A 27,678-nucleotide genomic window follows, 5' to 3' on the forward strand; every position below is an offset into this window, starting at 1 on the left:
GGAGGAGGAGAAAACGAGGATCTGATGATGGAATCCCAGAGAAATCGAGGGAAACCCTTGAAAATCCGCAAAACTTTTTACTGGGTGTACCGATTCTGATGATTTTTAATTTAATCGGATGTTTATCATGTGGTCATGTTTAAATTTCATCGAGACCTGATTACACTTTTGGATTAATCTTTGGTAATGTTTACTTGACTTTTTTTCATCTACCTACGTTGTATTACAATTACCTATGTACGTGTGTGTGTGTTGTACCTATTTAAATCAACAAGTATGTCGATGTAATTGAAGTCGGTTTTTTTTTTCGTTTGCCAGCAAATACAATTATATGATAAAAGGTTGTTCAGATATTTCACTGAAATCTGTAAAGGAGACAAGAAAATCAAAAGTTTGATAAAAAATCCACAAAACTGTAAATAGATATCCTTATGTAGACTATAGGGTTTAAATAATACTCCTTTTTTTGAAGTAAAACTTGTAATAGTAAAACTACGCACGCTTGACTTCGGAATTAAGCTGGTGAATGCTTGACGAGAGCGTTACGAAAAGGGTAATCGGGCGAGGCGAACGGAGCAAGAGAGAGAGGTGGGAGTACTCATTTACTTTCTCTCTTTCTCTCATAACCAGTTACGTTTCATATATTTAAGACACAGCAGATCTTTAGTAGTATGTCTGACTATTAATCGAGTATAATACAAGTAAACCTAACTTTACTAGGCCGTCGCAGGATTGTCGATCGTCATTAGTAAAATTACCAATTTGATAATTTTAATCGATGTATTATGTTTGATAAAGGCATGGGTAAATAAGAATGGCTGTCGTTTTTGCAAAGAACATATAGGGTAACAGCACCAGTGGCCAGCCAGGAACCAGTGGTCAGCCTTTTACGTCGTTTATTGGTCATAAATATTGCTACAATAAGAATAAACGAATCACGCGTACCTAAATAGAAACTTTGATTCCTTATTGAATAATATGTCACACGATAGATGCGTTAGGGGATCAAGGGGGAGAATTAAACTCGGTCTTACAGGTGACGGCGGTTGAAAAGAGCAGTAGAGTCAAGTCCGCCATATTTTTTACTTCGCGTGGTGTTCTCTTTGTAATGTTCTTGGTATTTATTAATTAAATAAATACTTAATATAGGAAAGGGTTTAATGAAAGACGTGTTCACTGTAGTTGAAGCCATAGACGGAAGGGAAGGAAATCTTTATTCCTTTTTTAATTAACCATAAATCAAAACCATAGACAATGACTACCTAACACCTCCCTTACAAAGTAAATTTTTCAAAATTATCTAGTAGACGTTATACATTTACAATCCTTATATTTATACATTTACAATCCTTATATTTATCTTATATTATCTAATACATTTTTCCTCTGAACACAAAAAAAAATACATTTAGTAGACAATTTTATTATTATGTATACATTTAGTAGACAATTTTATTATTATGTATACATTGTGCTTACAACACTATGACCAAAAGACATTTTATTTTAAGTTGACAACTATGACATAATGACAAGTAACATTTAATTTCGATTTTGACAGTGACTGTGACAATTGACAAGTTAACATATTTAATTATTTATTAATTATTAGATTAACAAATGTACTGTGTACTACTTAACTAGTAAAATCTATCGGGTTTACGAATTTGACGACCATATTTGGAACATTTTACTGGAGTAGAGGTACTGGACGACAAGGATGGATTGCAATTTGATGGAGAATGATGTGAATTAGGTGATGGCTTTGATGGAACTTGAATAGTCTGCGAATATTTTGGCGAATGAATCTGTTCTCTATTCCTACGAAATTCACCTTCTGGACTTGAAATTATATAAGAACGTGGCTCTGGGCCTACTTTTGAAATTATTCCTGGAATCCAAGCATTATAAGCATTATTTGGCTGTTTTTTGAAGTAAACTTTTTCACCTTGTTTTAAAGAAGGAAGTGACTTTGCATGTTGATTATAATAAAGTGATGTTTTTTGTTTATACGTATCTATTTGTTGTTTTAATTTTTTATAATTAATATATTTAGGTTTCAAATTAGAATCTGAGACAGGTATCCTAGTTCTAAGTCTACGTGACATACACATTTGTGCTGGAGAATAACCACAGCTTTTAGGAGTATTTCTATATTGTAATATGGCAAGATAGGAATCTTTTTTATCAGAATAACATTTCTTTAAGATGTTCTTTATAGTTCTTATTGAACGTTCAACTAGTCCATTTGAACGACTATGATATGGGCTAGAAGTTATATGCTGAATATCCCATTCTCTCATAAAATCACTCAGTTCTTTTGAATTAAATGGAGGACCATTGTCGCTTATGACAATATTTGGGATTCCATGACGTGCAAAAATAGATTTTAAATGAGTAATGACACTACTAGAATTAGACGAGTTTAAAAGAACAATTTCCGGATATTTTGAAAAGTAGTCTACGACAATTAAGTATTTTTTATTATTTATTTCAAACAAATCCATACCCACTTTATTCCACGCCAAAAGTTTATAATCATGAGAGATTAGTGGTTCTTTACTATTGCTACTGCGGAATGTAAGACATATATGACACTGACTGACAAATTTTTCTATGTCTTTGTTAATGTTATGCCAATAAATTGTACCTTTAGCTAGTCTTATACAACTATTTATACCTTGGTGACCTTCATGAATTAAATTAAGTAAATAATTACGCATATTGAACGGAATTATTATGCTCGTATCCTTGAATACAATATTATCTATGACATATATTTGATGTTTTAAATCAAAGTATGGTTTGACTGACGGTGAAACACATCTTTTGTGTTCAGGCCAACCATTTTGACAGTATGTAATTATTTGACTTAGGACTTCATCTTTTATTGACTTTTCTTTAATTTCTTTTAGTTTTTCTTGACTGACTGATAATGTATTAATTAACATATTTATATGCAAATCTAATTCCTGATCTACTTCTTTCAAAGTTTGTTCTGACAATGCAGCTCTAGACAATGTGTCTGCTATATATAAATATTTACCAGGCTTGTACGAGACTTTAAGATCATAAGGCTGAAGTCTTATCATGATTCTTTGTAACCTAGGTGGTATATCATAAAGAGGTTTTTTCATTAATGAAACAATTGGCTTATGGTCGGTTTCAACTAATGTTTGACGACCGTATATGTATTGGTGAAACTTAGTACACCCAAACAATATAGCTAAGAGTTCTTTCTCAATTTGAGAATAAGATTGTTGACAAAGAGTTAATGATGCTGATGCATAGGCTATTGGTTGACTATTGTGACAAATGACAGCACCCATTGCATCTTTTGACGAATCGACTGACAGTGTAATATCTTTATTAGGGTTATAGTAAGTTAAGACTGGAGTTTTCGTTATAATTTCTTTTAAACTGTTATATTCTGTCTCATGTTCATGTGACCACGACCATTTTATGTTTTTTGACAATAAAGACCTTAGACAAGAAGTTTTTTGAGACAAATTATCAATAAATGGACCTAAATAATTGACCATTCCTAAAAATCTTTGTAGTTCATTGACATTGCTAGGTGTAGGCATATCGCAAATTGCCTTGACTTTACTTTCATCAACTTTTACACCTTTTTGACTGAAAACATGACCTAAGTAACTAACTTCCTCTTTACAAATTACTGATTTTTCTTTATTAAATTTAATATTAATCTCTCTAGCTCTTTTTAAAACATTTTCTAGACGTTTGTCATGAGTTTCTTTGTCAGGAGCATATATTAAAATATCATCTATCATTATTTTTACTCCTTCCAAATCACTAAATCTTTTAACCATTTCACTATGAAAGATTTCACTAGCTGCACTAATACCAAAGGGTAGTCTTAAGAAACGATATCTCCCCTGGGGAGTGTTAAAAGTACAAAGTTTTGACGATACTTCATCCAGCAATATCATCCAGAAACCTTTATTACAATCTAATGTACTGAAATACCTGGCACCATTCAATGTAGATCTAATTTCATCAATTGTAGGTAAAGGAAAATGAGGTCTCATGAGAGCATTATTTAATTTTTTAGGATCAATACATAATCTAAGTTTTCCATCTTTCTTTGAAGTAAGTACTAATGAATTAACCCATTCTGTAGGTTCCTCTACTTTTTTAATGATATTTTTTCTTTCTAGTGACTCTAATTCTCTTTTTAATTTATCAGCAAGACGAAATGGGACTTTCCTACAGGGATCTATGGAGGCTACGGCATCGGGTTTTAAGACAAGATGGGCTTGATAATCTTTTAAACAACCTATTCCTTCAAATAAGTCAGCATATTTGGACAAAATATCTGTTTGTACTATGTTAGACTGAAATTTGACATTATGAATTCTTTTGATTAACTTTAACTTTTGACAAGACTCTTGACCAATGATATTTTTACACGGCAAATCAACTATATGAAATATTATATCATAAGACTGGTCATTACATATTACAGGCAAGCTACACATACCTACAGTTTGTATAACTTCTCCGCTAAATGTACTTAACTTATGATTACTTTTTTGTAAGATGTTTGTCGATAAATTTAATTTTCCAAAGTCATTGAAAGATAAAATATTAGTTTCTGCACCTGTATCTAATATGAAGTTAATTACAATGTTATTAATTAATAGTTCAGTTTGAAATACACTATTTTTAGTTGAATCGCACAATAAAATTTGACTTACAAATACTTCTACATCGGAATCTGACTGACTGACAGCATGGACTTTCTTAATGGTGTGACATACCTTAGCAAAATGGTTTGGTTTTCTGCATATGTTGCAGATTACTCCTATGGCTGGACAACGAAGACGGTGTATTTGACCACAACGATGACATGGATTGGCTTCTTTTTTCCTGTGGGGACTTTGACTGATGACTGACGACTGACTGAGGTTGCTTCGTGACTGGCTTCTCCCCGGACTGCTCTTCCGTGAACTTCTAAAATTGTAAAGATGTCTATTAGTTGACTCTTTTTGACTGTATACCTTTCCGACAAATGACTGTGACGTAGTAGACTGTTCCCCTTGTAGAAATTTGGCTTGTTGTCTTGACGTTTCTAATTTTTTGGATAGATCCAGTGACTCCTGAAATGTTTTAGGATTATTGATTAGAAGTTTTTCCCTGATGTAGTTGTTATTATTGTTTAGATTCCATGAGAATACATCTTTAAGAATATTGTCGCGCAGCTCATCGAAACCACATTGTAGGCTGATGTTTTTGATGTCTGTAGCATAGGACGCAATATCTTCATCTTGACCTTGCTTTCTGTTAAAAAGTTTGTGCCTTTCCATCGTAATGTTCACCTTGGGAAGGAAATATTCTTCAAATTTCTTTAGGAGTTCATCGAAAGTGACTACATCGATGTCGACGTTAAATGAATAAAATATCTCTAATGCCTCGCTGCCGATGCATGCTAACAAAATGGCGACCTTACGTGATTCCGACTCTTTTTCAAAGTTATTTGCCCGCATGTAAATCTTTAAATTTGTGGCAAAGTTTTTCCACGTCAGCGGCATATTTGACGAATGTACGCTGAGTTTCTCAATATTATTAATAAGTGACGAAGACGATTGTATAAGATTAGACTGACCAGCGACCGCCATGTGTCCGTCGTCTGCAGATCTTATTTTTTTCTTCGCTGATGGCGTCTGCGACATTTTTAATATTCGTCCACTTGTTTACGTTCACTTCTGACACCATGTAATGTTCTTGGTATTTATTAATTAAATAAATACTTAATATAGGAAAGGGTTTAATGAAAGACGTGTTCACTGTAGTTGAAGCCATAGACGGAAGGGAAGGAAATCTTTATTCCTTTTTTAATTAACCATAAATCAAAACCATAGACAATGACTACCTAACACTCTTTAAAGGTAAGAAAAAACATGTGTTATTATTAAATGTGATAGTCTTTTATGCAATTTGACATTGTGTATAACTTCACGTATTGAATTATATTAAATTTGAATAAAAATATCGCTGATTTACGTAAATATTGTAGGGGCTGACCATTGGGTACTACTTTTTTATAAAAGATCCAATGGTCGGCCCCCCGGGGCTGTTCACTGGGTTCTTGAATTATTTTTAAAATTGCGAGAAAAGGCGTCATTAGAACCGTTAAATTAAAATTTTCAAATTTAGTAAGGCATGTTCTTTCATATTCCACAAAAAACCCAGTTGTCAGCCGCATTAAACATTTTATTTTTACGCGGCTGGCCACTAGGTGTTGCTGATCCAGTATTCAGCCCCAATAGACTACATTTTAGTTTTACCTCAAATAGTTATAAAATGTATTTAGGTAGTTTGTATTTCAGTAATTGAGAAGATATTTTTTGCCCAAAATGCCGCCAAGACAAACTCATCCTCCAGAGAAGCGCTCTTCCACCATCGAAGCCATACGAAACGGAATGCCGATAAGAGAGGCTAGTAGAACGTTTGGAATTCTTGGAGGCACACTACAAGATCGGCTCCATCTACGTGTCCCAGAAGGCCCAAGAAAAATGGGTCCAGATTCCATTTTAAATAAAGCAGAGGAAGCTGCACTGGTAGATTTGTGTCCAAAATTAACAAAATGTGGGTTTCCTTTAAAGACTGACAATTTATTAAATACGGTCCAAGCAATAGTAAAGGCCGATGGAAGACCTAATCCTTTCCTAAATGACAGACCAGGAAAAAAATGGCTTAAATCCTTTTTTCGAAGAAACTCTTCCTTATCTATACGAACAGCTGAAAAAATATCTAAGGGACGAGCAGTAATAACAGAAGAATATATAAGAAAGTGGTTTCAAGACTTGACAGAGTTCTTAAAAAAACACGATGCTCTGGTATACTGTATGATCCTATGAGAATATTTAATGGTGATGAAACAAGTTTTATGATTTGCCCCAAAACTGGAAAAGTGATTGTTCTATCTTAGAAAGAAAATTAAAACGGGAAATGATAAAAAAAAGAACACGCAGAAAAAATAGAAGCCAAACGAAGTCAAAAAGTAAGCGTGAGCACTAGTAAAGTAAATAAAAAGTGAACGAGGAAAAGGAAAATAGATCTTTCGTCTGTTTCGCCTCATTTCCTCAGATAGTGATTCAGTTCCTACTGACGAAACCCTATCCAAAGAAAATAAAAAAAAGTGTGGTAAAAAATCTAAGTGTATAGGGTACCGGGAAATAATGAATATCTTAATTACAAGTAACAGTTCAGATGATTAGATAGATATGAGTACAAGATAGATATCTTCGTTGATATATAAGAGAGTTGAGACATATAAAATAGGAAGATTATGGCTATGATTATTTGATTGTAAATAGATTTTACTAGATACTATTAGTAGATTTGCTAGTGACCTTTTTCTCTTTCGTGTTATGCGTATTAAACCTAAAAGAAATATTTACATCGTACCTATATAAGTATGCATAGATACTAATGTCGTTGATTATTTTATAAATAAATATTAATGTTTTAATGATGAAGTTCTAGAAAATAAGAACACAAATAAGTACTGTGATTGTTTACTTGCAATAATATTTCGGTCAGTTGAGATTTTTTTTTTGTTCTGATAATTTAGCTGTAAGAAATAAGAGAGACATAAATAATATTGTTGATTTTGATATAAATAATACTCATTTTGATCTCATGCTTATTCATAGGTATAAGGGCTGAATACTGGATTCATCAAGGCTGATTACTGGATTTTAGAGGCTGACCACTGGCAAAAAGTGCCATATTTTGTTTGAATTTATATATATATTTTATAAAGAGAAAGGTTGTTTTTGACGTATGTTGTTTAAAAACTATAATAAACAATTAATTCAATCATGTACTACGTTTCATTATCCGACGAATCCTGTAAAAATGCCAGCTTTCCAAACTTCAAAAAGTTGTTATGAGGCTGACCACTGGTGCCATTACCCTATATTTGGAAAATATAATATGTTATTTACACATTTTTTTTTGTCATAGGACGGTAGGCGCTCGCGATTTGTTCTATCGACGATGATCACGGTCTCTTAATAAAGTTCGTAAGTGCCATGCTAATCGCATCGCTTACGCGTTTTGAACAGTAATCTTATATATAATATCCAACTAAGGTAGGCCACAGCAGGAATTTCCTGCTTAAAATATGGAGCAGCCTGACTGGGGTAGTACCTCGACCTTACAGAAGATCACAGCTAATACTGTTTTCAAGCAGTATTGTGTTCCTGTTGGTGAGTAAGGTGACCAGAGCACCAGAGGGGATTGGGGATTGGGTCGGCAACGCGCTTGCGATGCTTCTGGTGTTGCAGGCGTCTATAAGCTACGGTAATCGCTTACCATCAGGTGAGCCGTACGCTTGTTTGCCGACCTAGTGACATAAAAAAAATATATATATAAACTAGCTTCTACGCGCGACTTCGTCCGCGTTGAACAGAGGCGCGCGCAATGCTTGATCATTATTTTGCTGCGATGTTATTTAAAACTGCGATATCTTCTGAGATACTCATTGAAATCGAATTATGTAAAAGGCTATTTTGTTTTAAATTAAATACTTGTAATGAATAACGTATTTATTTAGATAAAGATTAATATCATGTTTATAAAAACATCTTCGCAAATAATGCATTATTTTAGAACGAACTTGGTTAGCATAAAAAAGGTTATAGTGAGCCAACCTTAAAACATAGATATATGCTGTCGCAGACTTTTTTTTAGAACTTTTAAAGAGAATCAATTCTGTCATACATGGTTTTTGCGAAATTTTAACTATTTTCAAAGCGCACGCAGCGGAAGCTCTCAAAAGGAAAAAAGAACGAAAGATAAAAAGAACGAAACGAAAGATTTTGAAACATTCTTCATTGGTGCTCCGCTCCTTTTGGTCTTAGCGTGATGATATATAGCCTATAACCTTCCTCGATAAATGGGCTATCTAACACTAAAATAATTTTTCAAATCGGATCAGTAGTTTCCGAGATTAGCGCGTTCAAACAAACAAACAAACTCTTCAGCTTTATAATATTAGTATAGATTTCTCGTGTCACAATGTTAGGTACAATGCTCCTCCGAAACGGCTGGACCGATTTTTATGCAATTTTGTGTACATATCGGGTTGATCTGAGAATCGGCCAACATCTATTTCTCATACCCTTAAGTCATAAGGAGGGTGGGGGGTTAAGGGGGTTAATAACATATATGGCAAAACGAAGTTAGCTGGGACAGCTAGTATATTATATATATCATTCTCTCCTATATATTTATGTGTCTCTTTCTATATCTTGACCCACTTATTTCACGTCAAAAATATTATGTCAATCAGTTGCCATCAAAAACACTGTTATTAAATTGCCTGGAACAGACGATCGTGTGTCTGTCAAACATTTAAAATCATACGTCCCAATACGCTCGTTCATGTCATTTTCATAACATCTCGTTCTTAGGTCACGTATAGATAATTGGTGCTAATCAACGTGATTGCGCTAATTGACATCAAATGCCAGTTAAATTACGTCCCGTCGGATTAGATAGTCTGTGAGCTCCGCATAATTGCTGTGTTTCCTGCCTAATATCTAGGATGCCGCGACTAATGGAATAACTGACGGAAACTTTAGAAAGGGGTTTTGAAATTATTAGTAATGGCAGTTCAGGTCATAAACCAATTGGTATTTTTTTCTTTAATTTATTTATTTAAACTCATTTTACATTAAAGAAAATTACAGTAATACACTCCAAAAATTGCAGAGATTTGTCCGGAGTGTTAAGTTTGAATACATTTCATTTAGGCAATTAAAAACAAGGTGGGTAGTTCTACAAATTAAAGTAAGTAGGTATCTTTTAATTAGGTGTAAATGCGTACGCAGGGAAGGCGATCGAGACCCAATACCGGTTTGTTACAAACAGTTACAGAATGTTCAGATAATACGGCTTCAATTCATTTCTTAAATTGTTTGTAGTGATTCTTTTCTTAAATGCCACATCTAATCCATTTAACAAGCGAGGAGTCAAATATTCAGTAGGCATTTCACCATATACGTTATTTGTTGCAGTTGTTGTTATAAGTTTTAAGTCTGAAGTAACTTATAATTCAAAATCAAAATTAAAAATATGGAATTTATATATAAGGAGGCTTCAAAAGCAGCTTCGAATCATTTTAGAAATTAAAATTTTTAATTATTTTTAAAAGTGAAACTACCGTCGGTTCAGGTCGCAGATCCTCCAGAGAAAAACCGGAAAGAAACAATGTATATATGTGGCAATATCGTGCATGAAATACAGCATCACTAAGTCCACAGATCTTTATCATCTATGTAATCCTGCACTGATACCTTACATGCCTTGTTTCTTTTTTTAAATTTATTACTTTGAATAATACGTTTTTTTTTACGAAATCCGTGCTTCTTGTCCTTATTTTTAATTTTGTTTTATTATCTTAGTGTGTGTATGGGTAGTATATTTGAAATAAAAAGTAATTTTAAAGACAACGACCCCCAAAATCCTACCAATAGTACCACGCACTAAATCCTACCAACATGAATAAGAAACAAACGCTTCCCCACAAAGTCTAGACAATCTTATCTATTTTATTCCTCAACGCTTTACAATGAATATTGCAAATAGGAATATAAAAATAAGGAGCAAAAAGAGAGATCGTAATCGCAAACTTTGCTCGAAATCTCGTACGCGTGTTCATTTTCAGTAAATCAAGCGATTCCCGCAAGCGATCCGCGCGGACTCCTGGGACCTTCGAGATTAGGGCTGCCCTGATACTTTGTTATTTTATATAACACATTTTCCTCATTTTGGAAATGATTACTTTGTTACGTTATTAAGTTTAATTTGGGCGTGGAATTGTTTCTTTATTAATTTCTGGGTATTCTGGAAGAAATGCCATAGGACTTATTTACTGCCCATTGTACTTCACTCTCTGTAACTATCTTTATGCTTTGTTTGTAATATATTTGTGGTGTATAATAAAGTATAAAATAAAATTAAAATAATTTTACTGTGAAGATGTTTGCTTACAAATTCTATTTTGTAATTTATTAAATGAGGATTTTATTTGTAATTATCTAAAAGTAGTGATCGCCCATTGGTCGAAATTCGACCATAATTAATTTAAATTATAAGTTTTAACATATATATATTAGTCATGCGGTAAAAACAAACAATATTAATCTATAGTCTATAATTAATATATTCTCAATTTGATTGATGCGTGTGTGTCAAATATAATAGTGTAATTTTTTTTTATAGAATAAATTTATTTTTTAAGCATAATTTGAAAATAATATCAACACTGCACTTTTTTCTATATAAACGCACGTCCGCGCAATTTCCGTAAAAATGGGATACGCTAAAGGTAATAAAGTGTTTGGTTCTTTTATGTGAATAAATAAACTATAAAGATTATTTTAATTAACATCTTATTAATTATTCCATAAAATTTGAAATCTGAATAAGAAATAAAAAAATTAAGTCACCGAAAAAATAGGAATCATTGAGACAAAAATTTAAAACCTTAAACATCGGCATAATTCCAACGAAACCGCATAAAGACAAATGAAGAAAAGACCGTAAAATTATAATCCCGGAAGTCACAGCCCTAACCGCATTAAAACCCCCGTATTCCGTATCCCCGACCCCGGGACACGGTGATAATAAAAACCCCGCACGCCTACTCGTCGCATGATTAATGTTGGTTCTGACAGTTCCTTGGTTTAACCTAAGGAGCAATGCATATAGAACGCTTTGCAGAGCGTTACTATTAGTTACGATGCGTTGCGGTGTGTTGCGGTGCTTTTCGGTTCATTGCGGTGCGGTTCGGTTTCTTGCAGTACGTGCGGTTGCAATGCGTTGCGATGCGTTGCCATGATGATGTTACTTATTGTATTTAGTTTACTTATACCTAGTGTTGGCGGTCATTTCAGCTATTTAGACTTTGAAAATTTCTTACACAGCTAAAATATGAGATAATTGATGCGAAATGAATAGTTTAAATTTTATTGTGCACATATTTGACATTTCAAGGTATCCTTTTATTTTTTTATTTTTAGTATCACACCAACCAACTATTTTGAAATTTTATTTTTCTAATTCTCTCAAAGTCTCTCAATCTGTTTTAAAAAAGGATCTGTTTAATACTCCGATACCATTCTATCGTACTGTTTAATATGCAGTGTATTTAAATATCATGGTAGAAATATACTTTAAATTTAAAAATCCTTATTTTAATCAAAATTAAGTTAAAAACTTACAACACACTATCCCATACAAAATTTAAATTTTAATCGTGTTTTTCTATTTAGTCGGGGAGCAGTTGAATTTGTTTGTTTTGGTTATGCATCCCATTTACACTTTTTCCATTTTCTTTTCTTCATCTTCAAGCCTATGCCTGTTACTGCAAAAAACTAAAACGCTCTGCGCAGTTCCGTACCGCATTATATGTAAAAAGACCCTTATCGGTTTACGCATGACACGCTTTATTTTCGACCACTACTTTTTAATGCGAATCCTTTTTTACTCGACAAACTTGTTTGAAGTTCTGAACTTGATAGTATGTTCATTGAATAAAATACAAAGAAACAGTCATACAAGACTAATGACAATGAGATACAAATTATTTATATGATTAGCTTACACACGTGGTCCATAGATTTGACCCCGGTTTATGACAAATGTTTGTATAGATTCTACAGATATTAGTAGTTTAGCGACATCTATCTCGCGACATACAAACTAAAGAAAAAACTGACGTATCCTACATCGCGCTATCAAAATTATCAGAGTGATTAAGTATATATACAGGAATTCGACGTGATTCTTCACACTCCCCGAATTAGTTTCCTGTGAGATAGTGTTATTTGTGTATTTGAAGCCTCGACTGTAAACAATCTGAACGGACGCTACTGCTTTTGAGATGTATTAATAATTAGTAATTCCGAACTAAAATTCAATTTAAAATTGTACACAAAGAAAGCACTTTGGACCTCATCATCATCATCATCATTACAGCCTATACAGTCCACTGCTGGACATAGGCCTCCACAAGTTTACGCTAAAAATAACGTTAACTCATGTGTGTTGGCCATAGTCACCACGCTGGGCAGGCGGGTTGGTGACCGCAGCGCTGACTTTGGACCTGTTTAAGATTATTTGATATGTCCAAAAACGAAATCTTTCGCTCATCGTCCGTTTTCGGTACACAAATCGATTGAAAAGGAAAAAAAACCTTTAAAAGGTAAATAGCGTCAGTTACAAAACAGATGAATAGACGTATCAGCAAAACGGTGCTTATAGCATTAGCGGACAAAACACTTCGTCAAGCAATAGCGTTGAAAATTTTTGTAAGATTTTTTCTTCCGCTTCAAAGCATCCAATGACAAGAAGTCTGGTCGATTTGAACCCGGAATTGCAATCGAGTGAACAAATGCCGGTTGTGTTCAAACTACTGTTACATATTATCATTTATATTTTTCGAAATAGTCATGGTTTTATTACTTTATACTTCAATTGAAATACGTTAAAGACAGGTACGGATTGTGTCTTTTCTTAAAACTTGTAATTAAAAGCTTTGAACACACGAGTTTCAAATAACTTTAAATGGTCAAATTCAAGACCTATCGATCCGTTCGATTCGAAAAAGAAATTTGTTACAATGCTATTTATTAAAGGTAAGCTTAGGTCATAAAATATATCAGTAACTCTTCCCTCATATATCCACGTAAAGCCATAATAATATGATCCCGGTAATTTAAAAATAATATATGTCTTTATAGCATAAAATGTTAAATTTTAAATGAAAATTCTATCCCACATCATAAAACAGTCCGCAACTTAACTGTTATATAATAAATAACATTTAATTTAGAAATAAAATTGTCTACGCGTAATTACATTATTATTACCAAAGAAGCCTCTATAAAATCAAAATTAATTCTCAAACGCGAAGAAAATTAATTACATATTTAATGGACGGCATAAATTAATTACGATAGAAATAAAATATCGAGGAACGCTCACATTTTCATATAAATAAAAAACTTCGTAAATGTCTGTATGTAGCTTTCTTTTTAAATATGCAGTTCCAATTACAAGGGCGGCATAAATCGTGAAGAAGTGACATAATATTTATAGGTACAAGTTGAAACACACGCTATGATACAGATACGGTCTCGTAATGTAATTATTTTGATTTCATTAGTTCTCAGACGATGCTTTTTGAAATATCATTATTAAAACCTTAAGGTGAAGCTTTTCATATTAACTTTACACTTATTTCTAACCGACTTCAAAAAAGGAGTGGGATACTCAATCCGACCGTATATATATATTTTAATGTATGTTCGGGGATAACTCCGTCGTTTATGAATCGATTCCTTTTTTGTTGGAAAGGAGATTCTCTAGTTTAGTACCATGATAAGGAAACCAGGATCTGATGATGGGATCCCAGCGAAATCGAGAGAAACTCTCGAAAATCCGCACAACTTTTTACTGTGTGTACCGATTTAATGATTTTTAATTTAATCGAATGGCGATGTTTATCATGTGGTCACATTTATATTTCATCGAGATCTGATTACAACTTTTGGAGTAATCTTTAATAAGATAATGCATATTTGGTTGACTAGTTTTTCATCTGCCTACGTTGTATTACTTGTCGATGTAATTGAAGTCGTTTTTTTTTTCGTTTGCCTTTAATGTGTAAAAAAAAACAATAAAAAAAATGTGTGCGTGTACTAGTGTACCCACGTAAGAAGTGAAATTTCATTATGACCTTATTTTTCGAAAAATGATTTACTATCATCCCTAAAGAATCAAAAATGTGTGCGTGTACTAGGGTACACGCACACATTTTTGATTCTTTAACCCTAGTACACACGTAAGAAGTGAAACTTCGCTTCATATGCAACTTTACAGAAATTGGTTATTGAAGTTAAATTAGATAAAGTTTAACAAAAGGCTTTTACTATCATAGACATTAATACAAATTATACAATTATTTCTTTATTACTACTAAGATTATTGCAGCATTTTGATATTTATCACGTCACTATAGAGTGTTAGAAATAAATAAGGGTGCAATAGAAAAACGGTCAAGTCTAGTCGTGGAAGTAAGTCCACTAATACGACATGCTATCCCTACTCCGCTAGAGAATACTTTCTCTAGCGGAGTAGGGAGCTCTCTTCGAATCAACAGTGGTAGGGACAAGAAAAAGATGGCGTGTATCGGAAAAATGTGACGCGTAACCGAAAAATGTGACGCGTAACCGAAAAATGTGACGCGTAACCGAAAAATGTGACGGTAATTTTTTTCCTACGCCGATAAAGAAGTTTTACTTCAAAAATACATACATTTAACATTATATTGTTTATACATGCGTGTCATAGGTCTTATTTACTTAAACGTCGATTCCATATATCACTTGCTAGCGAGCTAGCTGTTAGTGATTTCACCTCGAAGCGTCCACATTCACGGCTAAAGATTGATCGCTCGCATTAGAAGCGTGGCCTGAGCGAAAATTGTATCGGCGATTTATCGCCGTCTCATACAATATATATCTACGGTCCAAGGGATTTATTTTCAGATTTATCTCGTTTTATATAACATTTAATAAAACTACGTTAGCGATTTATTTCAACGCGAAATAGTGATTTTTTTTTAAATATTGTTTTGTTGATGTAGGGTATTATAAATATTAAAATAAGATTTTGACGGTATTTTGGCATAAGTTGTATCATGAGATTGATTGATGAGCTAAACTTTAAATAAGACAGTTAATTTGTAGTAATACTTTGCCAAATTTCGATAAAAAATTTAACCTTGAAAGCGGAGTGTGTAATAAGTGAGTAAAAATAAATTTAATTTTTAAAAACAAACACAAGAAAAATCTTTACTTTTTCTTATTTATTTTTAAATATCACATAGAAAAATTCATAAATTAATTTTGATATAAAATTTATTTATTTATTTTTTAGGACAACTTACAAAACACACACTATTACAAATTTTCCAAAAATGTTGCCACGGCGTGCTTAAGGACTGTTCCATCTAAGTAGTTATTTTAATTATTTTAAATTTGTATAAATGTAAAAAACAAAAACCTAAAAACTCCCAATAACAAATTCTTATATAAATTAAAATTAACAAAAAGATAGAAAGATAAAAGATAGAAAATATATAATGTAATAATTTTAAAATAAACGTACCGACCTCCCCTTAAAAAAATGAAATAATATCCTATACTTAACGGCACCTCTTTAATATGCTGATTGCGTTTAACTCCAAGAGGTAAATTAAATCGTCACACGCATTAACAATAATGATCTTACTGTACCGCTTGTAATGAAGAACTGTTAGGGTCGGTAACACCGGTTGTGGATATCGTTTATCCTGCATATAAGTTGCGGATAGACTTTAACAGGTACGTAGTGTAAGCCTTAAATAATAAACTTAAATTTTTGGACTTACTATTGTCGATAGAAATAATAATATATCTTGTATAGATAGTCGCATTCGGTGGTAAGATAAAAATATATCAAAAACCCTCCCACCAGTTGTGGATTACGCTATTTGACAGATAACGTTATCCAAGAGATTAAAGTTTTTAATTCTTTTTCACAATCAAATTCTTTTTTAATTATTTTTGAGAGATCGTGAAATGTGAATCTAAAACTTGCAGTTTATTTATTGAGGCGAGGCAGGTCCTAATGGCTTATTCTAACTCCTCCTGTTAAAGTCTTGTCATAACTTATTCGCAGGTTAAACTTCATCCACAAGTGGTAAAACAGGCCCGTAGAATAGTAATGAGTAACAACACCACATTCCACCAAAACACACAATTGTAGACCTTATAATTTAAAGTGTAAGACTCAATAGATACGTATTTACATCGAGTCTGGTTAATGACAATTCGTCGTATATGTTAATTTGAATCAACATTAAATATAAAGTGTATTGCGTTTGAGTTCCTTCGCTTTTGCGTTAAACAGTTTTGTGATGAAACAGTTTTGTGTTTACGTTTGAGGGAATGTTTGTTTGATTCTGAAATTAAACAGTAATATTCTGAAATTGAAACTTAATCAAGTTATTTCTATACTAGATGTGAGCGACGGGATTTTCCGCCATAATAAGAATTTTACAATTAGAACCAGTAGCTCCCGAGATTGTTCCCTTTAAACAGATAAACAAAAAAAAGCAAACAGACAAGCTTTTCTGCTTAATAATATTACTATAGATTACTCGGTGTATTTTTGTTAGCATTTAGGAAATCTTAGTACGTGGGCCGTTCCTGAGTGTTTCATTATTTACGGCATGTCGATCACTACGGCTAACAAACAAATGCCTATTTTTACGTATATACATACATAATATTTTCATAAATATACTGTGAAGCAAAGGTTCAAAAATATTGATATTTTTGAACTTCTCTTTTAGAGATTCTTTGCACCATGTTATACATATAATGGATAGCCGTTTTCGGCACAATGAAGATAGCATTAATATCAGCCATATTTTGCCGTAACAAAATGCCATAGGACATGGAAGTAGTTGAATTACACTAATCTAGCTGTATCGATATCCGTAAATAACCGTATTCTTTTTTTGCTGCGTATGCTGCAGAGCTCAGTAAATCCGTCAGTCGACAGATATTGGGTCCTCACTGCAACCTAGAATCAACGGCGATTCAAAGAAAAAAGGTCGAATTAACAAAATTTACTTTCTTCTTTCAGTTTGTTTCTTGTCTCGATTAGTATCATTTTTACAAGGAAAATTATAAAGATCCATAACATACGCAATAACTGCTTTAATGTATTGATGCGTGTAGGCGCCTCCGACCACCTAGACGACCTAGGCCCCACCGACGGTTTGCGAGTTGATTCCCGCTCGAGACGGTTATTTATATTTGAATAAATATTTCTTACGGTTTCAATATCTGTCCTCGTGGGTCTGCCCAAAGTGCTTCGAAGAGCACGTTAAGCCATCGGTTCCGATTTTTATCATGAATACCTGATAGCGATTGTTACTCATATTTGGGAATGTATCCGCCAACCTGCACTGAAGCAGACTGGTAGATTCAGCTCCAAAGCTTATCCTACATGCAGAGGCATAAAGAGGCCTTTACCTAGCAGTCAGTTATTACAGGCTGGATAGCATATACCTAAGTATAACGGTATTGAACTTACGCTACCAACTAGGTTCATTAACCTCAAATATTGAATTCCATTAGAAAAACTTCAGGATCTATACACGATTCATCGAAATTCCTTTGAAACGTACAAATTTAGTTCTGTATGAAAAAAACATTCGTATCGAAACATTAAATACAAAGTTCCAAAGGAAATAAACACATAAGTCGGTCATTGAATTCGGCAATGGTGCGTAAAGAGGGTGCTTTGAAGATATCCGATATTCGTATATTGTGTGAAGACGCTTTTATGTTGGCGTCGGTGGAAACTCGTAAACACGTTTTATAATCTTTTGAATAGCAAAGTAGGAAACGAGAAAGAATTTCTGTTGCCAATGAATCCATATTTTAGTTAAAATGCCATATATGTTTGGTTTCAAACTGGTTGAATCTAGCTTGAAGCAGTTTTAACCAATCGATGACTAAAGCAAATAGCCGACTGATTTGGCTTATTGTCTTGTAGCTTGTGGTGACTGGACTTACTGGATTGACTGACTTAGGAATAAAAATTCATTATCATAAGGATTCACTTTTTAACCGACTTCCAAAAAAGGAGGAGGTTCTCAATTCGACTGTACGACTGTCGACTTCAGAACTTTTGACCGAGTAGACCGATTTCGCCAAAAAAATTTTTAAACGAAAGGTGGTGCGTGTCATTTGGTCCCATTTAAATTTATTTGAGATCTAACAACTACTTTTCGAGTTATATCTGATAATGCGTATTTTCTTGACTATTATTTCGTCGACCTACGTTGTATTATACCGCATCACGTTTTACTGGATATTAATTGAAAGCTGATGTTTATCATGTGATCACATTTAAATTTTATCAAGATCTGATTACAACTTTTTGAGTAATCTTTGATAACGCGTATTTACTTGACTATTTTTTCGTCTACCTACGTTGTATTACTTGTCGATGTAACTGAAGTCGGTTTTTTTTCGTTTGCGAGCAAATACAATTATTTCAATTTATTTATTTAAAATTAACAACTTGAAAAAATAGGCGTAAATTTCCCTGTCAAACAGTCCTGTCTGACAATTCTGTGACTGACTAGTAAAGCTGTGACGTTATCTGACGCTGAGTGTTTCTTTACTAAAATGCCTATTTTTTTTATCTGGATATTTTATTTTTTTCATAGTCTTATTTAATTTAAAAGCTTAAAGAACTGTTTTAAAATAAAAAAGTCGTCCAAAACGATTTTACCAGATCTACTTTAGACGCTAAGTCAAAAACGCTTCAAACATTTACAACACAAAATAAATCCCTATTAAGTACATTACGAATCTTTAGAATAATGATTCAAAGAACTCGCGAACTTTTGCATTGTAATCAGTTTCTCTCCTTGAAATATATTCGTTTTAAAACAGAAAAATAGCATTAATCTCGCCTTTTGTCTTCATTCGTGACGTGGAATCCATCCAACTGTCTGCTTTGTTGTATAGGACATTGAAAACAATTTATTTCATGGATCGGGTTCCGTACAAAGTATATTATTTTATATTGTCGTTTCTCAAGAAATTTTGAACTTCTTTCAACTTTTTTCTTCTATCCAAATCAAGTATACTCTGAATGTGCATTTTCCGAGAACTTATGAATCATATTTGGCTTATTCCTTTACATTATAAATCAAATTACTTAAATTTGTATATTTTTGAGGCTAGAGAGTGATAAAAAAGTGGAACTTGAATAATTTTAAAATGATAATTACTACACTCGATCAAAATCTTTAGCATGTTACCGTTGCCAATTTGGTATAGTTTACTACGATCTCGATACGATTCAGCATTAGTATTTCACTGCTGGGCTCACTCTTTAGGATAAGAATTGGAGGTAAATCCGCCACACTACATTCATTCATATTCACTATCATACAAATATCGTTCTAGATGTTATGATGTTGTACAGATTCTTGTCGATTTGCTCTAAACGTCTAATTTTTCATACTTTATGTTTCAAAATTTTTTTAATTACGTTAACGACTGTATCGCTATAAATGTCACAATATACAACTATTAACTTTATAAGTTACAATTTAAAACAGAGTTTATGTACCGTGAATTTTAATAATTATTATTTATTAATGCGCTAAGAACGCAGACGCTGCCGCGGCCGTTAACTTAAAATATTAACAACAGTCGTCTGTTAAAGAGATAAACAAGAAAAGGTAATATTTTAGAAGCAATAATAGTAATCACGTCTTCAAGATAATTTTAGGTTTTTACAAGAGAGGTTAGAGAAACTGCAAAACATAATCTGATTTTAGGTCTCTTCTGTCTTAAGAGTGTATGCTACCTCAAATTGCTTATTTTCCACTCGGCAGGATGTCCATATCTTCCAAATTACTGAATATTTAAATTTGAAATTTATGTATTGTAAAGTTCAGGACATAAACTATCTTCCGTATGTTTCGAAAACACGATTCCATAAAATTTTCTTGATACAAAAAAAACGCAAAGTTACCTCTATTTTTGTATTAAAAACTTAATATAGAAGTTATGGACTTTAGATTAAGCATAGTAATTGAAATAAGTATGAAGAACATGTTATATGTTGCGTTTTTAAAAAAAAAAACTATTGGTAATGTTTGTGGGGAGAAAATACATAATTATAATTCACGCGATGAACAACCAAGCGCTCTCAATTCTCATGTGTTTTAATACGGGTGAAATCTGAATTCGAGCTGAGGTAGTGTAGCCCCTTAACTATAGAACTGTTTCAGTATTATAGAACTTGTAACAGTTTTATCCGTTACTTAGAAATCTATCGAGTATGCTCTTCCATAAAGAACAACACATGGCTTTGAAAATGCTAGAAAGTAGATAACTCCTTATTGCACCTGACTTTCTAACAGGAAAGTTATATAAAACAGAATAAGGAATGATAAAATATGAACTTGATGGCTGGCATTAGATTGCCAATACAATTACATCCAATACAATTTAGTATTAAATTAATATAATTTAAATTAAGAATGTTTTTTAAATATAGAATAACATAGAACATTAAGGACAGAATTTTCAACGCCGGAAGGGATCGAATAAACTGATCCTCCGAAAGACCTCGCTCGTGCAACGTTAAATCATGTAATAAAATTTATTGGAGCGTTTTTATAAATTTCGCGTTGAACCTCAGGAGATCGCGTTTTTTTATCGGGCCTTCTTTCATAAAGTCCTCAAACTCTGAGGGGCGAATGATTTGTGAATGGCGCGAAATCTACTTAAATTTCCTCATTTCAACTGAAATCGTTGAACCGTTCAGATGGTCACGTAATAAATTATTGCTTTCGGTTTGTTGCGGTGAAAAACAGCCGTTGTTTACGAGTTTCGAGTTTATTTCCGTCTTGAATTTTATTATAATTAAATGAAATATTAATGAATGTATTTCATTTGATGGATATTACAATTTTACGTTATTTTAATAATTCATCTTATTTTATACATAATAGCTTTTTAGGTTTGTTAGCGAAAGTTATTTTAAGGGTATATTTGTTTTCTTTTCTAACCAAAGGGGTAGGTTCTCAATTTGACTATATTTCTTATGTATATTAGGTATCTCATAACTTTATACTGGCATATCGAATTTAATGAAAGCTTTTTTTATTGAGTTTTTGAGTTATCCCTAATAATTGACTAGCCCGTTGGCGCAGTTTGTTGTGACCCTGCTTTCTGCTCCGGCAGTTGTGGATTCGATTCCCACACCGAGTCTTGGTTTCATATATATATTTATTTATATACTTATATATGTAGTATTTATAAGTGCGTTTATCGAAAAAAAAATGTAGCTATACCAGTCGGCTGTTATCTGTAACACAAGCATTAAGTTGCTTACTTTAGGAACAGACGACCGTGTGTGTATTGTGTAGATATTTATTCATTATTTAATAATGTGTATTGTACTATACTCGTTACAAATTTTATAGGAAATTACATCGACAAGTAATACAACGTAGGTAGACGAAAAATTAGTCAAATAATCACGGATACTAGAGATATCTTTTTTATAACAATGGAGGCAAACGAGCAGACGAAGCCATCTGATATTAAACAGCTAATGTCACCCGTGGACATCTGCAACATTAGAGGGGTTGCGGATGCGTTGCCGGCCTTTAAGGAAAAGATGTGTATACACGACGCTTGAAAACCCCTAAAAGTATTTGTCATTATCATCATCATCACTTCAGCCCATCGCAGTCCACTACTGGACATAGGCCTCCATAAGTTCGAGCCAAAAATGGCGTGAACTCATGTACTTTGCCCATAGTCACCACGCTGGGCAGGCGGGTTGGTGACCGCAGTAATGGCTTTGTCGCACCGAAGACGCTGCTGCCCGTCCTTTGCCTGTGTATTTCAAAGCCAGCAGTTGGATGGTTATCCCGCCATCGGTCGGCTTTTTAAGTTCCAAGGTGGTGGCGGAACTGTGTTATCCCTTAGTCGCCTCTTGCGACACCCACGGGAAGAGAGGGGGTGGCTATATTCTTTAATACCGTAGCCACATAGCATTTGTCAAATCTCAATCAATTTAACTGGAACCCCATGACAGGCACCAGATTTTGATTAAACCCAGTAAAAGGTTGACAACTAAAAAAAAATACAATATAATTGAGAACCTCCTCTTTTTTAAGTCGGTTAAAAAGAAAGAAGACGAGACCTTCTGCTTAGTCGCTAATATAATAAAATAGTATATTTAGCTGTATGAAGCAACTCAGTGCTTAGTTTATCAAATTGAAGCAGACGCCTGAACACCGTTTATCTCATACTAATATAAATGCTAATAGTAGAAGCTGTAACTTAGACACACATTGTAACTTGAACGTTGAGATGATGGATATTGAAATATTGTTATTATAAACGTAAGCGCTAATTACTTAATTATTTTAGGATTTAGTGTAGGTGATACTTCTCTGTATGGAAAAAAGGTCCTATGCCCAGCTGTGGGGCGATATAGGCTGAATCATAACAAATTTCTTAACCGCGGTACTAACAAAATTAAAAAAGGCTAAAAACGTTTTTATAAATCCTTATTCTTAATACTTACATGTTTTCTTACATCAAAGATTTTCTTTCTTATTTGTCAAATTAAATATAAATCTACGAAAACTAGATTTATACGCCATTTCCAGCCTCGCATGTCTACCATATGGATCCAGCTGCCACCTACGGTATTTCCGAACCGCTACGACTTAGGAACCTTCAAAAAAGAGCATATTCCTATTTGAAAGGTCGGTAACGCGCTCCTAATCCTCTGGCGTGGTGGGTGTCTATGGATGTTTTTCTCACTTACCACCAGGTGAGCCAACTGTCCGTTTGCCCCCTTTTCTATATATATATATATATATATATATATATATATATATATAAACTAAATATGGCCAACCTGGCAAAAAACCAAACCTGTACTACACATGCAGGATTTTAATTTTAATTTGAAGTATCATCGCTTCACGATCATCATCGTTCTTTTCAATCATCGCTTTCTCAGCTAAATGTACTGGTTCGCAGACGTTTTCTGTAAACTACTTTTCGCTAAGAATTAAATTTTGTAATTTCCATAGAGAAATTCCAGAGTAACGGTTAGGATATTAAAATCCCAGAAAAATATGCATTAAAGAGTTGAAGTGAACTGAACTAAAGTGAGGATAGTGATTTGAGTACGCGAAGAACGTTATGACCTCTGGGACGCCGCAAGAGTACGTCGTTACTCGCTTAGAATATAAATATTATTATGATACTTCATTCTTTACATACGAGTATAAAGTTTATAACCAACATATCGGATAAAATCGCTAGCCTTTACGTTTTATAACAGACATGGGTCCATCATTATTTTAAGCTTGCTAACGATCACACAATATACATAAGTGTTGATGAAGCCTTAGGCAGAGCATTCAGATATCATGATCAGATTTATTCTGAGATCTCTTGAGATGTTTTGAGAAAGAGTCTTTATTTTGAGATCATAAAATCTTTCTTTAGGATTTTTTAATATTAAAATGCAAGTATTTATGTGGACACTAGAGTGCTATAAACATACTCCAGCTGGTACCATCGTAGCAGATCCTCGAAGTTGGAAGAGCCCATTCACTTTAATGAGCTTAATTTGCAAAAGTCACAGCAAAAATATAAAGTCCAGCGTTAATAGAACTTTGTCAAAGGACAGTTTGAAACGGCTCGCTACGATCGTTAATTTAATTATCGAGTTCGGACAACTTTATTTGTATAATTACGTTTGAACATACTTTCGTTAATTGTAAGTTTAACTTTTTTAAATTAATACAATTATTTGTTTAATTACATTCTAGTTGTTAAGCTTTCGTTTTGGATAATGATTGTTTAGTGTTTAGCTCAGGTAAATTATTGAATGTAAATAAACGTCGGGTCAGATTATTAAATTTTAAGGACATCACTATTTTGCTTCCCGCTTCCCCCTTTTAAATACGGTCGAATTGAGTAACTCCCTCCTTTTTTGAAGTGGGTTAAAAATGGTATAAAAATGGTATAAAAATTATAATAAAAAAACAATATATTTTTATATAAATTAATTTTGTAAACACCATACTGTAAATTCAAACTTATATTTGACTAATCGTAAATCTTCCAAATTTGTGCGTTTATGAAATAACCACATAAACAGAGTCACAGAACAAGCCAAACCCTAATAAAGGTACTATCATCATTATCATTTCTGCCTATTGCAGTCCACCGCTGGACATACCTTCTTAAGGTCGCGCCAAAAATAGCGTGAACTCATGTGTTTTGCCCATAGTCACCACGCTGGGCAGGCGGGTTAGTGACCACAGGGATGGCTTTCTCGCACCAAAAACGCTGCTGCCCGTCTTCGGTATGTGTATTTCAAGTCCAGCAGTTGGATGTCTATCCCACCATCGGTCGGCTTTTTAAGTTCCAAGGTAGTAGTAGAAGTGTGTTATCCCTTAGTCGCCTCTTACGACACCCACGGAAAGAGAGTATATATAATGAAATTGTAACTAACACATATTATTTCTTTGTTTTCAGGTAATTAATGACGTAACTCACACAGACAAGGAAAATACTTTGGTATGCTATTTATAAGTTCTTCTGCGATACTTTGCAGTATAATCTCCAAACAATAAAGTAATTATTAGGATGCCTCATTAGATAATTGTGTTTGCTGGCAAACGAAAAAAACCGACTTCAATTACATCGACAAGTAATACAACGTAGGTAGACGAAAAAATTGAATACAAGTAAATATGCGTCATCAAAGATTACACCAAAAGTTGAAATCAGTACTCGATGAAATTTAAATGTGACCACGTGATAAACATCGGCTTTCGATGAAATTAAAAATCTTCAAAATCGGTACTCCCAATAAAAAGTTATGCGGATTTTTAAGGGTTTCCCTTGATTTCTCTGAGATCTCATTGTCAGATCCTGGTTTTCTTATCATGGTATCACATTTAGAATATCTCCTTTCCAACAAAAAAGAATTATCAAAATCGGTCGTTTTTTGAGGTCGGTTAAAAAAGTAATGTTCGAACTGTTCTTCAACTGGTCAAATTATTTCTATTTTGACAACATATTACCGAGAAGATAAAATGCAACTGTGTGTTTATTTGTGTCAATATGTCTCCAGTACATACCTCGCATCCTCAATGTGTTCCAAACTTTAGCTTAAGTCAAACCCAATTTGTGTAATGTCCACAAAGTCCACCGCTATGAATTTCGCACAATCCTAACAAAACTGTGTACCGCATCTCATGCGCACAAATTACGTACAATTACTGCTTAATACGACAAACCAACATAAACTAACCTTACCCCCCCCCTCCAACGCGAAACATATTAGACAAATACGGAGACGATACTGGCAGATACGGGGCTCTTCTTACATTGGTCGCTTTTAGACCCCATCTTCTGGTTTATTGTGACTTCAGACGACGACAAAGTTTTTTATAAACTAAAATAGATTTTATCTCAGTCACATTTAAGGTTGCAATTGGTTTGAAGGTGTAAATGTTAGGGTTATATGAGAAGCAATACAAATTGATCCCATCAGCGTGTAGGATCCCAGGATACGGTGTTTAAGGAGCGATTCGGTGATAGTGTCAGAAATTACGCCATTCTAACAGTGGATTAAGCCGGTGTGCTCTGAATTATGGGCGGTTTAACCTTAATTACTGCTATTACGTGATCAACCTGTATTAATGTATCGGCCTCATATTGTACGATCCGAAATTGGGAGGGTCAGGTTAAAATTTACGAAAATGATACTGCGTTTAAAGTTGGCGTGTTTACCGTTTAAAGAAGATTTTAAATATATAATGTGTATTTTCTGCTATGTTAATGGTTTATTTTCAATATAAACAATTTTATTAAGGTTTAATTTTACTAAAATGTACATAGAACAAGAAATTAAACAAACAGTAACAGTATACACATGTTTCGTTAAGCTTCGTGCAGAACAATAAGCCTTAAATTCGAACAAAAAAAAAACGGAAGAAGCAATCTAAAAGGGCGGGCGTAACACCGGCAGTAAAGCCGCTATCTGCGGTTTGTATCGTAAATAAGGACAGCGCCGGTGGGCAAGCGGCGCGGTGTGACACACGGCCGCGATGCGTACGTGCCAAACTACCCTCCCGTGGAGAGCGGAAACATAGGTATTGATGTAGGGTTATCACTACAGAATATCTGCGTTTTTAATTCTTTTATTTTTTTAATCACACAGTTTGCATTGGGACTTGAATTTTTTTTTTTGTACATAGACACATGGTCTGTTATCTATTGCAGTTCCAACTCTAGGCTCGTGTTATAGGTTAGGGTTGACTGACATACCTCCATATTTTTACCGACAATACATATAAAGCAGGCAGACGTTGGGTGGGATTCGAACCCACAACCTCAAAGCAAAAGCAGGGTGCTACTCACTGTAAGCCTAAACGGGCTATAGTTAGAAATTATTTTTGAAATATAAGTAAAAGTTCAACAATAGTTGAAAATAGAAATCATAAATTTTCTTTTTAAATCTTTTGATAAATATATGTATAAAGGTATATATAGGTATGCCTTTATTAAATAAATAAATAAATCAAGCAAAAAGTTTCTGCCTGTAAACTATAATTACTGAAACTATTAAATAAGTTTAAAATTAATTTTTCTTAATTAAAAAAAACTATTGAGGGTCGACCCTGTCTATAGGAATCCCTACTAATATTATAAATATGAACGTAAGTTTGTATGTTACGCTTTCACGTAAAAACTACTTAGCCCATCATCATGAAACTTTGTACACATATTCTTGGAGGCATTAGAAGTACAACAGGATGGTTTTTATTTAAAAAAATAATGCGAGCGAATCCGCGGGTAAAAGCTAGTAAAAATATAAAATAGATAATGTTTGTGAATGAAAATAAAAACAAATAAAATGTCTATAATATACAGCAGACCTGGCGAACTTCGTACAGCCTTAATTATATCGAACTAAAGTCTATCTTATATTTTAAGCTTG

The sequence above is a fragment of the Melitaea cinxia genome, chromosome 11 (genome assembly GCF_905220565.1).
Source record: "Melitaea cinxia chromosome 11, ilMelCinx1.1, whole genome shotgun sequence".
Taxonomy (NCBI): Eukaryota; Metazoa; Arthropoda; class Insecta; order Lepidoptera; family Nymphalidae; genus Melitaea; species Melitaea cinxia.